This window comes from Arachis ipaensis, chromosome B3 (assembly GCF_059453495.1).
Source record: "Arachis ipaensis isolate K30076 ecotype BB chromosome B3, ASM5945349v1, whole genome shotgun sequence".
Lineage (NCBI taxonomy): Eukaryota > Viridiplantae > Streptophyta > Magnoliopsida > Fabales > Fabaceae > Arachis > Arachis ipaensis.
This window is the reverse complement of record NC_142438.1, coordinates 73,223,191-73,235,310: the sequence shown is the minus strand read 5'-3', so window position 1 is coordinate 73,235,310 and position 12,120 is coordinate 73,223,191. Positions and strand designations below refer to the sequence as shown.

The 12,120-nt window shown below is 38.5% G+C and overlaps 1 non-coding gene across 1 annotated transcript; it reads left to right on the top strand.

Moving 5' to 3' along the window:
* The first annotated feature begins 257 nt into the window (after positions 1 to 257).
* LOC148571125 (small nucleolar RNA R71) lies at positions 258 to 365 on the top strand. The gene has a single exon (XR_015908138.1). It is a non-coding gene; the product is annotated as a small nucleolar RNA R71 (small nucleolar RNA).
* Positions 366 to 12,120: the final 11,755 nt, after the last annotated feature.

Sequence of the window (12,120 nt, the reverse complement as noted above, 5' to 3'; positions counted from 1 at the left end):
GTCAATATTTTATTCTGAGCCAATATGGCATTCAGAGTATCAACTTCAAGAACTCCCTTCTTCATAGGCGTCCCATTATTCACAGGATTCCTTTCAGAAGTGTACATGAACTGGTTATTAGCAACCATGTCAATGAGTTCTTGAGCTTCTGCAGGCGTTTTCTTTAGGTGAATGGATCCACCTGCAGAAGTGTCCAGTGACATCTTTGATAGCTCAGATAAACCATCATAGAATATATCCAGGATGGTCCATTCTGAAAGCATGTCAGAAGGACACTTTTTGGTCAACTGTTTGTATCTTTCCCAAGCTTCATAGAGGGATTCACCTTCTTTCTGTCTGAAGGTTTGAACATCAGCTCTAAGCTTGCTCAGCTTTTGAGGAGGAAAGTACTTGGCTAAGAAAGCCGTGACCAGCTTATCCCAAGAGTTCAGGCTTTCTTTGGGTTGAGAATCCAACCATAATCTAGCTCTGTCTCTTACAGCAAAAGGGAAAAGCATGAGCCTGTAGACTTCAGGATCTACTCCATTAGTCTTAACAGTATCACATATCTGCAAGAATTCAGTTAAGAACTGAAAAGGATCTTCAGATGGAAGTCCATGAAACTTGCAGTTCTGCTGCATCAGAGAAACTAATTGAGGTTTCAACTCAAAGTTGTTTGCTCCAATGGCAGGAATGGAGATGCTTCTTCCATGTAAATTGGAATTAGGTGCAGTAAAGTCACCAAGCATCTTCCTTACATTATTATTATTTTCGGCTGCCATCTCCTTTTCCTGTTCGAAAATTTCTAAAAGGTTATCTCTGGATTGTTGTAATTTTGCTTCTCCTAATTTTTTCTTCAGAGTCCTTTCAGGTTCTGGATCAGCTTCAACAAGAATGCCTTTTTCTCTGTCCCTGCTCATAAGAAAGAGGAGAGAAAAAGAAAAGAAGAGGAATCCTCTATGTCACAGTAAAGAGGATCCTTATTGTTAGTAGAAGAAAAGAAGAAGAAATTCGAACACAGATAGAGGAGGGGGTTCGAATTTGGTGATGATGTGAGGAAGAGATGTTACTAGATGAATGAATAAATAGAATAGGATGAGAGAGAAGGAGGGAATTTTCGAAAATTATTTTTGAAAAGGAGTTAGTGATTTTTGAAAATTGGTTTTTTAAAATTTGTTAGTATTTTTCGAAAATTTTTGAAATCAAAAATAAAAAAAAAATAATTAGTTACTTAAAAAGAAATTTTTGAAAAAGAGGGGAGATATTTTCGAAAATTAGAGAGAGAGAGTTAGTTAGGTGGTTTTGAAAAAGTTAAGAAACAAACAAAAAGTTAGTTAGTTAGTTGAAACAAATTTTGAAAAGATAGGAAGTTAGGAGGTTAGGAAAGATATTTTGAAAAGATATTTTTGAAAAAGATAAGATAAGAAGATATTTTTGAAAAAGATATGATAGAAATTAGTTTTTGAAAAAGATTTGATTTTTTTTAAAATCACAATTAATGACTTGATTCACAAGAAATCACAAGATTTGATTCTAGAACTTAAAGTTTGAATCTTTCTTAACAAGCAAGTAACAAACTTCAAATTTTTGAATCAAAACATTAATTGATTATGTTATTTTCGAAAATTTGATATAAAAATAAGAAAAAGATTTTTGAAAAATATCTTTGGATTTTTCGAAAATAACTAAGAATTTTGAAAAAGTTTTGATTTTTGAAAAAGATTTTGAAAAAGATAAGATTTTCAAATTGAAAATTTGATTTGACTCATGAGAAACAATTTGATTTTAAAAATTTTTGAAAAAGTCAACTCAAATTTTCGAATTTGATGAGAGAAAAATGGAAAGATATTTTTTTTATTTATTTTTGAAATTTTTATGAAAAACATGAAAAATATGCAATGCATGAAATTTTTAGATCAAAACAATGAATGCATGCAAGAATGCTATGAATGTCAAGATGAACACCAAGAACACTATGAATGTCATGATGAACATCAAGACACAATTTTGAAAAATTTTTAATGCAAAGAAAATATGCAAGACACCAAACTTAGAATTTTTTAATGCTGAGACACTAAGAATTCAAGAATGCATATGATAAACATGAAAAGACACAAAACAAAAAATCATCAAGATCAAACAAGAAGACTTACCAAGAACAACTTGAAGATCATGAAGAACACTATGAATGCATGAAATTTTCGAAAAAATGCAAGATGCATATGCAGGTGACACCAAACTTATGATATGACTCAAGACTCAAACAAGAAACAGAAAAATATTTTTGATTTTTATGATTTTCTAAAATTTTTTTTTTTTTGAAAATTAATTTGAAAAAGGAAAATAAGGATTCCAAAATTTTTAATATGAATTCCAGGAATCTTGCCATGTTAGTCTAAAGCTTCAGTCCAGGAATTAGACATGGCTCACTAGCCAGCCAAGCTTTCAATGAAAGCTCCAGTCCAAAACACTAGACATGGCCAATGGCCAGCCAAGTTTTAGCATTTAACACCAGAGTATATTGATCTTGATAACAAATTGCTGCTCATCATTTATCAAGTATGTAACTTACCTCTGATGGTTTGGAAGCCTCAGTCCAAAAGAATTTAGACATGGCTTTACAGCCAGCCAGGCTTCACATGCTTCATGAAACACTAGAATTCATTCTTAAAAATTCTGAAGAAAATTTTTGAAAACATTTTTTTTCAAAAACAAAAGAAGAGTTTTTGAAAGATTTTTGAAAACAAAACGAAAAAAAAATTACCTAATCTGATCAACAAGATGAGCCGTCAGTTGTCCAAACTCGAACAATCCCCGGCAACGGCGCCAAAAACTTGGTGCACGAAATTGTGATGTCCAGGCTCAAACAATCCCTGGCAATGTGAGAAACTTGGTGCGCTGATCTCAATACATAATTGTCACAACCTCGATACAACTAACCAGCAAGTGCACTGGGTCGTCCAAGTAATACCTTACGTGAGTAAGGGTCGAATCCCACGGAGATTGTTGGTATGAAGCAAGCTATGGTCACCTTGTAAATCTCAGTCAGGTAGATATAAAGTGATAATGGTGTTTTCGAATATTATATAATAAAATAGGGATAGAGATACTTATGTAAATCATTGGTAGGAATTTCAGATAAGCGAATGGAGATGCTTTTCATTCCTCTGAACCTCTGCTTTCCTGCTATCTTCATCCAGTCTTACTCCTTTCCATGGCTGGCTTTATGTGATACATCACCACTGTCAACGGCTACTTTCGGTCATCTCAAGGGAAAATGATCCAATGCCCTGTCACGGCACGGCTAATCGTCTGGAGGCATCACCCTTGCCAATGGCTTCATCTTATCCTCTCAGTGAATAATATGCTCACGCACCCTGTCACGGCACGGCTATTCATCTGTCGGTTCTCGATCATGCTGGAATAGGATTTACTATCCTTTTGCGTCTGTCACTAACGCCCTGCAATCGCGAGTTAGGAGCTCGTCACAGTCATTCAATCATTGAATCCTACTTGGAATACCACAGACAAGGTTTAGACTTTCCGGATTCTCTTGAATGCCGCCATCATTCTAGCTTACGCCACGAAGATTCTGGTTAGGAGATCTAAGAGATACTCATTCTAGCTTATTTCATGTAGAACAGAAGTGTTTGTCAGGCACGCGTTCATAAGGGAGAAGGATGATGAGCGTCACACATAATCATCACCTTCATCACGTTCTTTGGTGCGAATGGATATCTTAGAAGCGAAATAAGATGAATTGAATAGAAAACAGAAGTACTTTGCATTAATCTTTGAGGAACAGCAGAGCTCTACACCTTAATCTATGGAGTGCAGAAACTCTACCGTTGAAAATACATAAGTGAAAGGTCCAGGCATGACCGAGATGGCCAGCCCCCTTGATCTAAGAACAATGCGTTCAAAGATGATCCTAAGATCCTAAGATGATCAAAAGATGCCTAATACAATAGTAAAAGGTCCTATTTATAATAAACTAGCTACTAGGGTTTACATGAGTAAGTAATTGATGCATAAATCCACTTCCGGGGCCCACTTGGTGTGTGTTTGGGCTGAGCCTGAGTGTTGCACGTGCAGAGGCCATTTGTGGAGTTGAACGCCAGTTTCTGTGCCAGTTTGGGCGTTCAACTTTGGTTTTGGATCCTTTTCTGGCGCTGGACGCCAGATTTGGGCAGAAGGCTGGCGTTGAACGCCAGTTTATGTCGTCAATTCTTGGCCAAAGTATGGACTATTATATATTTCTAGAAAGACCTGGATGTCTACTTTCCAACGCAATTGGAAGCGCGCCATTTCGAGTTCTGTAGCTCCAGAAAATCCACTTTGAGTGCAGGGAGGTCAGAATCCAACAACATCAGCAGTCCTTTTTCAACCTCTGAATCTGATTTTTGCTCAAGTCCCTCAATTTCAGCCAGAAAATACCTGAAATTACAGAAAAACACACAAACTCATAGTAAAGTCCAGAAATGTGAATTTAACATAAAAACTAATGAAAACATCCCTAAAAGTAACTGGATCCTACTAAAAACATACTAAAAACAATGTCAAAAAGCGTATAAATTATCCGCTCATCATTCACCAATGCAACGAATGCCAGAGAACAGGAGGCTTGACAAGAAGGAATGAGATGCCTCAAAACTTCATTCTGGAAGTGGAATTATTTGATTTATGGGGTATTGACTTCATGGGACCTTTCCCCCTTCCTATTCTTTCAGATATATTTTGGTGGCAGTAGAATACGTCTCAAAGTGGGTGGAAGCTATAGCCACAACCACCTGTGATGCACAAATTGTCCTTCAATTCCTTAAGAAGCATATTTTCACTAGATATGGGGTTCCCAAGGGTCTTGTGAGTGACGGTGGTAGCCATTTTTGCAACAAACAGATGGAGAAGCTCCTCCAGAAATATGGAGTGATTCATAAAGTAGCCACGCCATATCACCCCCAGACCAATGGACAGGCTGAATTGGCAAATCGGGAATTGAAGAAGATTCTGGAAAAGACAGTAGGAAGTTCAAGAAAAGATTGGGCTCGGAAGCTGGAGGATGCACTCTGGGCATACAGGACAGCTTTCAAAACTCCCATTGGGAAGTCACCCTTTCAGCTATTATATGGCAAATCATGTCACCTCCCTGTGGAGCTTGAACACAAAGCTTTTTGGGCTACTAAACTCCTAAACCTTGACTCTGAAGCAGCAGGTGAGAAAAGGTTGTTGCAGCTAAATGAGCTGGATGAATTTAGGCTAGAAGCCTATGAAAGTGCTAAGATATACAAGGAAAAAGCCAAGAGGTGGCATGACAAGAAGGTCATGAAGAAAAAATTCAAACCAGGGTAGCAAGTACTTTTGTACAACTCACGGCTCAAGATATTCCCTGGCAAGCTTAAATCTAAGTGGACTGGTCCATATTTGGTAACCAAGGTTTTTCCTTATGGAAGTATTGAATTGCTAGATGAAGCAACAAAGAGTCAATTCACAGCAAATGGTCACAGAACAAAGCTGTACTTAGGAGGACATTGGGACAAGGAAAAAGAGGTTCAGAGCTTACAACGTCCTTGAAGCAAAAATGAAGAATGTCAAGCTAGTGACATTAAAAGAGCGCTTGTTGGGAGGCAACCCAACCTGAGGTAGTCATTTTCTTTCAATGCTAGTTCAATAAAAAGATTAAGTGGATTCACCTGCAGTGCAATGAGCTAAGTTTGGTGTCACACACCAAAACAATTTAAAGGAGAATGAAGGATTTTATGTTTGGTGTTCCACCAAAAATCTAATTTAAAAACACATTCTCACCTTCTGCATAAAGGGTTGCTAGTTCCAAGCAATCAGATGAATCATTTAATCATTGTTTGCTTCTACTTTGTAGTTTTATTATCTTTAGCTAAGACACTAGGAATTCACATATGATCAACTCGATGCATCAAAGGTAGTGGCAAGGGACTAAGTTTGGTGTTCACACACCAAAGTAAGTTCAAAAGCCCACAAGAAGGTCCTGCACACTAACTAGTTATCTAAGGGCTTGAGAAACAAGCAACTTCCCTTAACTCTGCAGGGATTCAAACACTTTCTCGGGAGGGCTTCACACCATCAGTCGAGAGTAAGAAGAAGAAGCCACCAAAAGGTTGTATTGACACTTAACTCCATCAGCATGCAATTTTTCTAAATTTGAAGTTTGAATATGCCCATCTTAGCAGTAACTGTTAGTTCAGTAGTTATGCATCTTGAATATTATTGTCAATAAGAATGCTAGTCTAAGTGTACTTGTGTGTTTACTTTCACTTAACTAATGCATGCTTTGTCCCCTGCATCTTTTCAATTCAATAAAAGAAATGTTTGAAACATGGAGTAAGATGGTTCATTGCTAGCTAGAAGTCAAATAATAGTAAGTAGTGGCATGTATGTATGATTGTGTGGCAACTCACTATTAGTGAATAAAAGGAATAGACTATTCTCTTTTTAAGAAGAAAGTAGTTCACTGTCTATGGATCTCAACAAAATAAAAGTCCTTGAATGAAAAGAAAAACAAAAAGAGAAAAGAAAAAGCCAAAAGTGGCAACAGAACAAAAGAAAAAAAAAACAAAAGAAACAAAGCTAGACACCAATAGCTTGAACCTTAGAATATATGCCTGTGGTGTCTTTGTACTAGGATCTGCTTGGATTATTAAGTTCTTTGGAGTGCATCAACACTTAGTAACTTGGGTTAACTAACCCGGGATTATCAACTGAAAGTCCACTATCAAGAGCAACCTGGCTACAAGACATTTAGTAACCCAAAGAGGTGCTGGGCATCAATATTCTAAGAAGGCATGTGAGCCAAGTGTCTAAAGTGAATAATGTGTCAAGCATAAATAAAGAAAAGAGCTTGTTACACATGACACTGAACTAAAGTTTATAAAGAAAAGAATTCAGTAAACAAGGACAAAGGAATAATGAGAGGTCATAGCAGTGTGTTACTTGATGCTTAGAGAGAACTTTCCAGGCCTACTTGTCAATAAGAAGTGAGTAGTTACATATCTGCATAAAACCCCATGAGCTACCAATAATACTCTACTAACATGAGCATTCTCTTTTGTTTTCATTCTTTCTTCTTAATAATTCTGTTCTTGCTTGGGGACAAGCAAGTTTTAAGTTTGGTGTTGTGATGACAAGTCATCTTAGCCTAGTTTCACTAGTCTTTTTTCTTTGTTTTCATTTAGTTTCATGCACTTTCTTAAGCCATACATAAGTCAATTGGGTTGAATTTCATGTTTCCTTTGATTCAATCAACCATGGATAAATTGATGCATTTTCATGAGTTTTTGTGCCATAATTGCTCATATGACAAGAAGAAGAACAACTCTCATGATTATGGCATAGCTTTGATACAATTGTTGATTGATGATAGGTGAAATAAAGCTTGGAAGAAGGTTGCAAGAATGGGCTTGAAAAGAGAGATTCACGTTTGAGCTAACGTTTGCCTCAAACGTTAACTCAAACGTGAGAAGCAGATGAAGAACACCCTGGAGAAGAGCCAACGTTTGCCTCAAATGTTGAGGCAAACGTTGGCTGAAGAAGAAGCAAGGGAAGGCAACGTTTGCGCCAACGTTTGCCTCAAACGTGAGGTCAAACGTTGGCGCCAAAAAGAATGAAAAAGAGCACCCCTGGAGCAAACCAACATTTGTGCCAACGTTTGCCTCAAACGTGAGGTCAAACGTTGGCGCCAATTTAGCATGAAGAAGAGTCCCTGATTGATGATTTAATTGAGCCACGTTTGCACCAACGTTTGCCTCAAACGTTGGGCCAAACGTTGGCCAAAGGAGTAGCATGGGAGAACCACATTTGAGCTCACGTTTGACCTCAAACGTTGAGCCAAACGTGGATGACAGCAAGTGGCCGAGCTGCATAATGCCACACATGAAGACGTTTGAGTCAACGTTTGCCTCAAACGTTGACTCAAACGTGAATGGTTAATGGCCCGGTTCACAAGTGGATTTCTTCCCAACACCAAGAGCAATCAGCGGAGGCTACTGTCAACCCAATTCCATCAAGACTAAAGGCCCAATTCAAGGCTTAATGATCATTTGAAGAAAGTGTATAAATAGCTTAGGATTTGAAGTTTTAAGGGAGCTTTTCCTTTTTAGTTTTTACTGAGTGATTTTGGGGAGAGCTTTCCTTTTAGTTTTGCTGAGTAGTTTTTGGAGAGCTTTTGGGTTTTGAGCTATTTGGAGATTTTGAGTCTTGGGTGTTGAAGAATTGAGGAAATTCTGCCTCAATCTCACCTTGAGATCTCTCTGTTTTCTTTACTACACTTTTTGAGAAATCAATATTTGAATTCCTTTCTTCTACTGCTTGATCTTACTTTTCTTGCAATTGAATTCTAAATTTGGATCTAGGAAGGCATTGAGATCTAGACTTGGTTATCTAGTCTCTTGGGTCATGAGATCTACATCTTTCAATTTCAATTTCCTTGTTTCGTTGCTACACCAAGCTTATTGTTATTGTCATTTGAGATCCGGTTTGATTGAATCCACATTTTATATTCCTACTTGTTGCAATTTACTTTTCCTTGTTTAATTTCTGCAATCCCAATTCCCAACTCCTTTTATAATTCAAGCAATTTACATTTATTGTACTTTAAGATTCTGTAATTTACATTTCTTGCGTTCTAAGTTTCTGCCATTTAATTTCTTGTTCTTTAAGATTCAGCTCTTTTTCTTTTTTTGTTCCCTTTAATTTCCTGCAAATCACCCACTCCCCTTTACATTCTATGCAATTTAATTCCTGTCAACACAATTTCACACAATCAACACTTGTTTGCTTGACTAATTCAACCACTAAACTAAAGTTGCTCAATCCTTCAATCCTTGTGGGATCGACCTCACTCCCGTGAGTTTTATTACTTGATGATCCTTGGTTGCTGAAGTGTGAAAGTAAGTGGGGTAGGTGAAGATGATGTGGGACCCACTGGTCCTGAAAGACTAAGGAATTCAGATTCCTTGCTCTCTGCACTGGCGTTTGAACACCTAGGGTCTACTCCCTGGCTGGCATTCAATGCCAACAATGCTGCCCATTTGAGGCATTGGACGCCCAACCAGAGCTCCCTGGCTGGCGTTCAACTTTAATAACACTCCATCCAGAGTGTTCTGTCTCTGTTCTAACTAATGCACATGATCATAAACCTAAGAAAATAACTTAAAGAAAAACAAAACAAAATAAAACCATATAAAAATAATTAATTAAGGTTGGGTTGCCTCCCAACAAGCGCTTCTTTAACGTCATTAGCTTGACGGTTAGCTCCTTACAGAGGTGAGTATGGGCTCAGATTTTTGCCTCTTATAGTGAAATTTCTTCCTGACTTCTCATGAATGAGCTCCACATGCTCTAAAGATAGGATACGACTCACTGTATATGGTAAGACTGGCTTTTTGGTGAAGACAACTTTCATACCAGGTGAGAGGCCTTCAGTTGGGACCTTCTTGTCCCTCCGGCCTTTAGGTACTTTCTTCTTAGTACCTTTGTGCTTAGAGCTTATTGTTGGCTACCCAACACCAAACTTAGAATCGATGTTTGGGGGCTCAATAAAACTCTGCACAGAAAGAGAGCGTTGGAACACTAGGTGTTTCACAGTTATCTCTCTTTTATTAGAGGGAGAATTGGGATGAAGAATCTTGAACAAGATGTGGTCCTTCCCTAGTTGTAGAGTCAGTTATCCCTTAGCCACATCAATGATAGCATCGGCAGTGGCTAGAAAAGGTCTTCCAAGGATGACAGATTCATCTTCATCCTCTCCAATATCCAAGACTATGAAATTTGCAGGGATGTAGTAGTTTTCAACTTTTACCAAGACATCCTCTATTAAGCCATATGGCTTCTTCATTGTCTTGTCTGCCACCTCCAATGAGATGTTTGCAGCTTGTACCCCAAGAATTCCCAGCTTCTCCATTACAGAGAGTGGCATGAGGTTTATGCTTGACCCTAGGTCACACAGAGCCTTTTCAAAGGTCATGGTACCTATGGTGCACGGAATCAGAAAGCATTCAGGATCTGGAAGCATCTGAGGTAGCTTCTGTTGAACCAAAGCATGGAGTTCTTTGGAAAGCAGTGGAGGTTCTTCCTCCATAGACTTTGTACCAAATACCTTAGCATTCAACTTCATAAGAGCTCCTAGGTACCGGAAAACTTGCTCTTTCCTAGTGTCTTCATCCTCATCAGAGGTTGAGTATTCATCAGAACTCATGCATTGCAGGAGTGCATGCAAAGGAACCTCTATGATTTTTACATGAGCCTTAGCTTCCTTTGGTTCTGGGATAGGGGTTTCTTGAGTGGGTATTGAGCACTCAGAGGGTGTGCTTTTACTGGCATTCAATGCTAGCTCTGATAGCTCTTTGGGCGTTGAATGCCCTTACTTTCCACTGTTACTGGCGTTAAACGCCAGTCCCCTTGTCATATTGGGCATTGAACGCCCAGCAGGGATGTCCTTGCTGGCATTCAACGCCAACTTCCCTGGCTGGTTGGGCGATGAACGCCCAGTAAGGGGTTCCTCACTGGTGTTCAGCGCTAGAATGCCTATATGTTTGGGTGTTGAACACCCAGCCAGTGCTCCCTGGTTGGCGTTCAACGCCACCTCTACTGCCAGGATGGGCGTTGAACGCCCAGTGGGGGGTTCCTCACTAGCGTTCAGTGCCAGGTTTGCTGCCATTCTGGGTGTTGAACGCCCAGTGAAATCTTCTTCATTGGCGTTCAATGCCTTCCCAATTTCTCCAGATTCAGCCTCAACCACAGAGGTAATGGCCTTGCACTCTTCTTTTAGGTTTACTTCAGTGTTACTTTAAAGAGTGTCATGAGGAATCTCGTGGATCCTCTTGCTCAGTTGACTCATGAGCGGATATTTTATATGCTTTTTGACATCATTTTTATATACTTTTTAGTAGTTTTTATTTAGTTTTTATTAAGTTTTTATAGGTTTTAGTGTTAAATTCACATTTTGGATTCTACTATGAGTTTTTGTATTTTTGGAAAATTTCAGGTATTTTCTGGCTGAAATTGAGGAGCTGGAGTAGAAGTCTAATTTAGAGACAGAGAAAGCACTGTAGATGCTATCCGAATCTATCCTGCCAGCATTTGGAAGAGCTTTTCTGGAGCTACAAAAGTCCAAATGGAGCTCTGATGAGCGGATATTTTATACGCTTTTTGAGGGTGATTTCATGTAGTTTTTAGTAAGTTTTAGTTAGTTTTTAGTATATTTTTATTAGTTTCTAGGAAAAATTCATATTTCTAGACTTTAATATGAGTTTGTGTATTTTTCTATGATTTCAGGTATTTTCTGGCTGAAATTGAGGGAGCTGAGCAAAAATCAAATTCAGGCTGAAAAAGGACTGCAGATGTTGTTGGATTCTGACCTCCCTGCACTCGGAATGGATTTTCTGGAGTTACATAAGTCCAAATGGCGCGGTCTCAATTGCGTTGGAAAGCAGACATCCAGGGCTTTCTAGAAATATATAATAGTCCATACTTTGCTCAAGGATAAATGACGTAAACTGGCATTGACATGCTGCATTCTAGCATTAAACGCCAGAAACAGGTTACAAGTTGGAGTTAAACACCCAAAACAGGTTACAACCTGGCGTTTAACTCCAGAAACAGCCTAGGCATGTGTAAAGCTCAAGTCTCAGCCCCAGCACACACCAAGTGGGCCCCAGAAGTGGATTTTTGCACTATCTATCATAGCTTATTCATTTTCTGTAAACCTAGGTTACTAGTTTAGTATTTAAAATACTTTTAGAGATTTATTTTGTACCGAATGACATTTTAGATCTGAACTTTGTACTCTTTGACGGCATGAGTCTCTAAACTCCATCGTTGGGGGTGAGGAGCTCTGCTGTGTCTCGATGGATTAATGCAATTATTTCTATTTTCTATTCAAACACGCTTGTTTCTATCTAAGATATTCATTCACACTTCAATGTAAAGAAGGTGATGATCCGTGACACTCATCACCATTCTCAACCTATGAACGTGTGCCTGACAACCACCTCCGTTCTACCTTCGATTGAATGAGTATCTCTTGGATTCCTTAATCAGAATCTTCGTGGTATAAGCTAAAATCCATTGGTAGCATTCTTGAGAATCCGGAAAGTCTAAACCCTGTCTGTG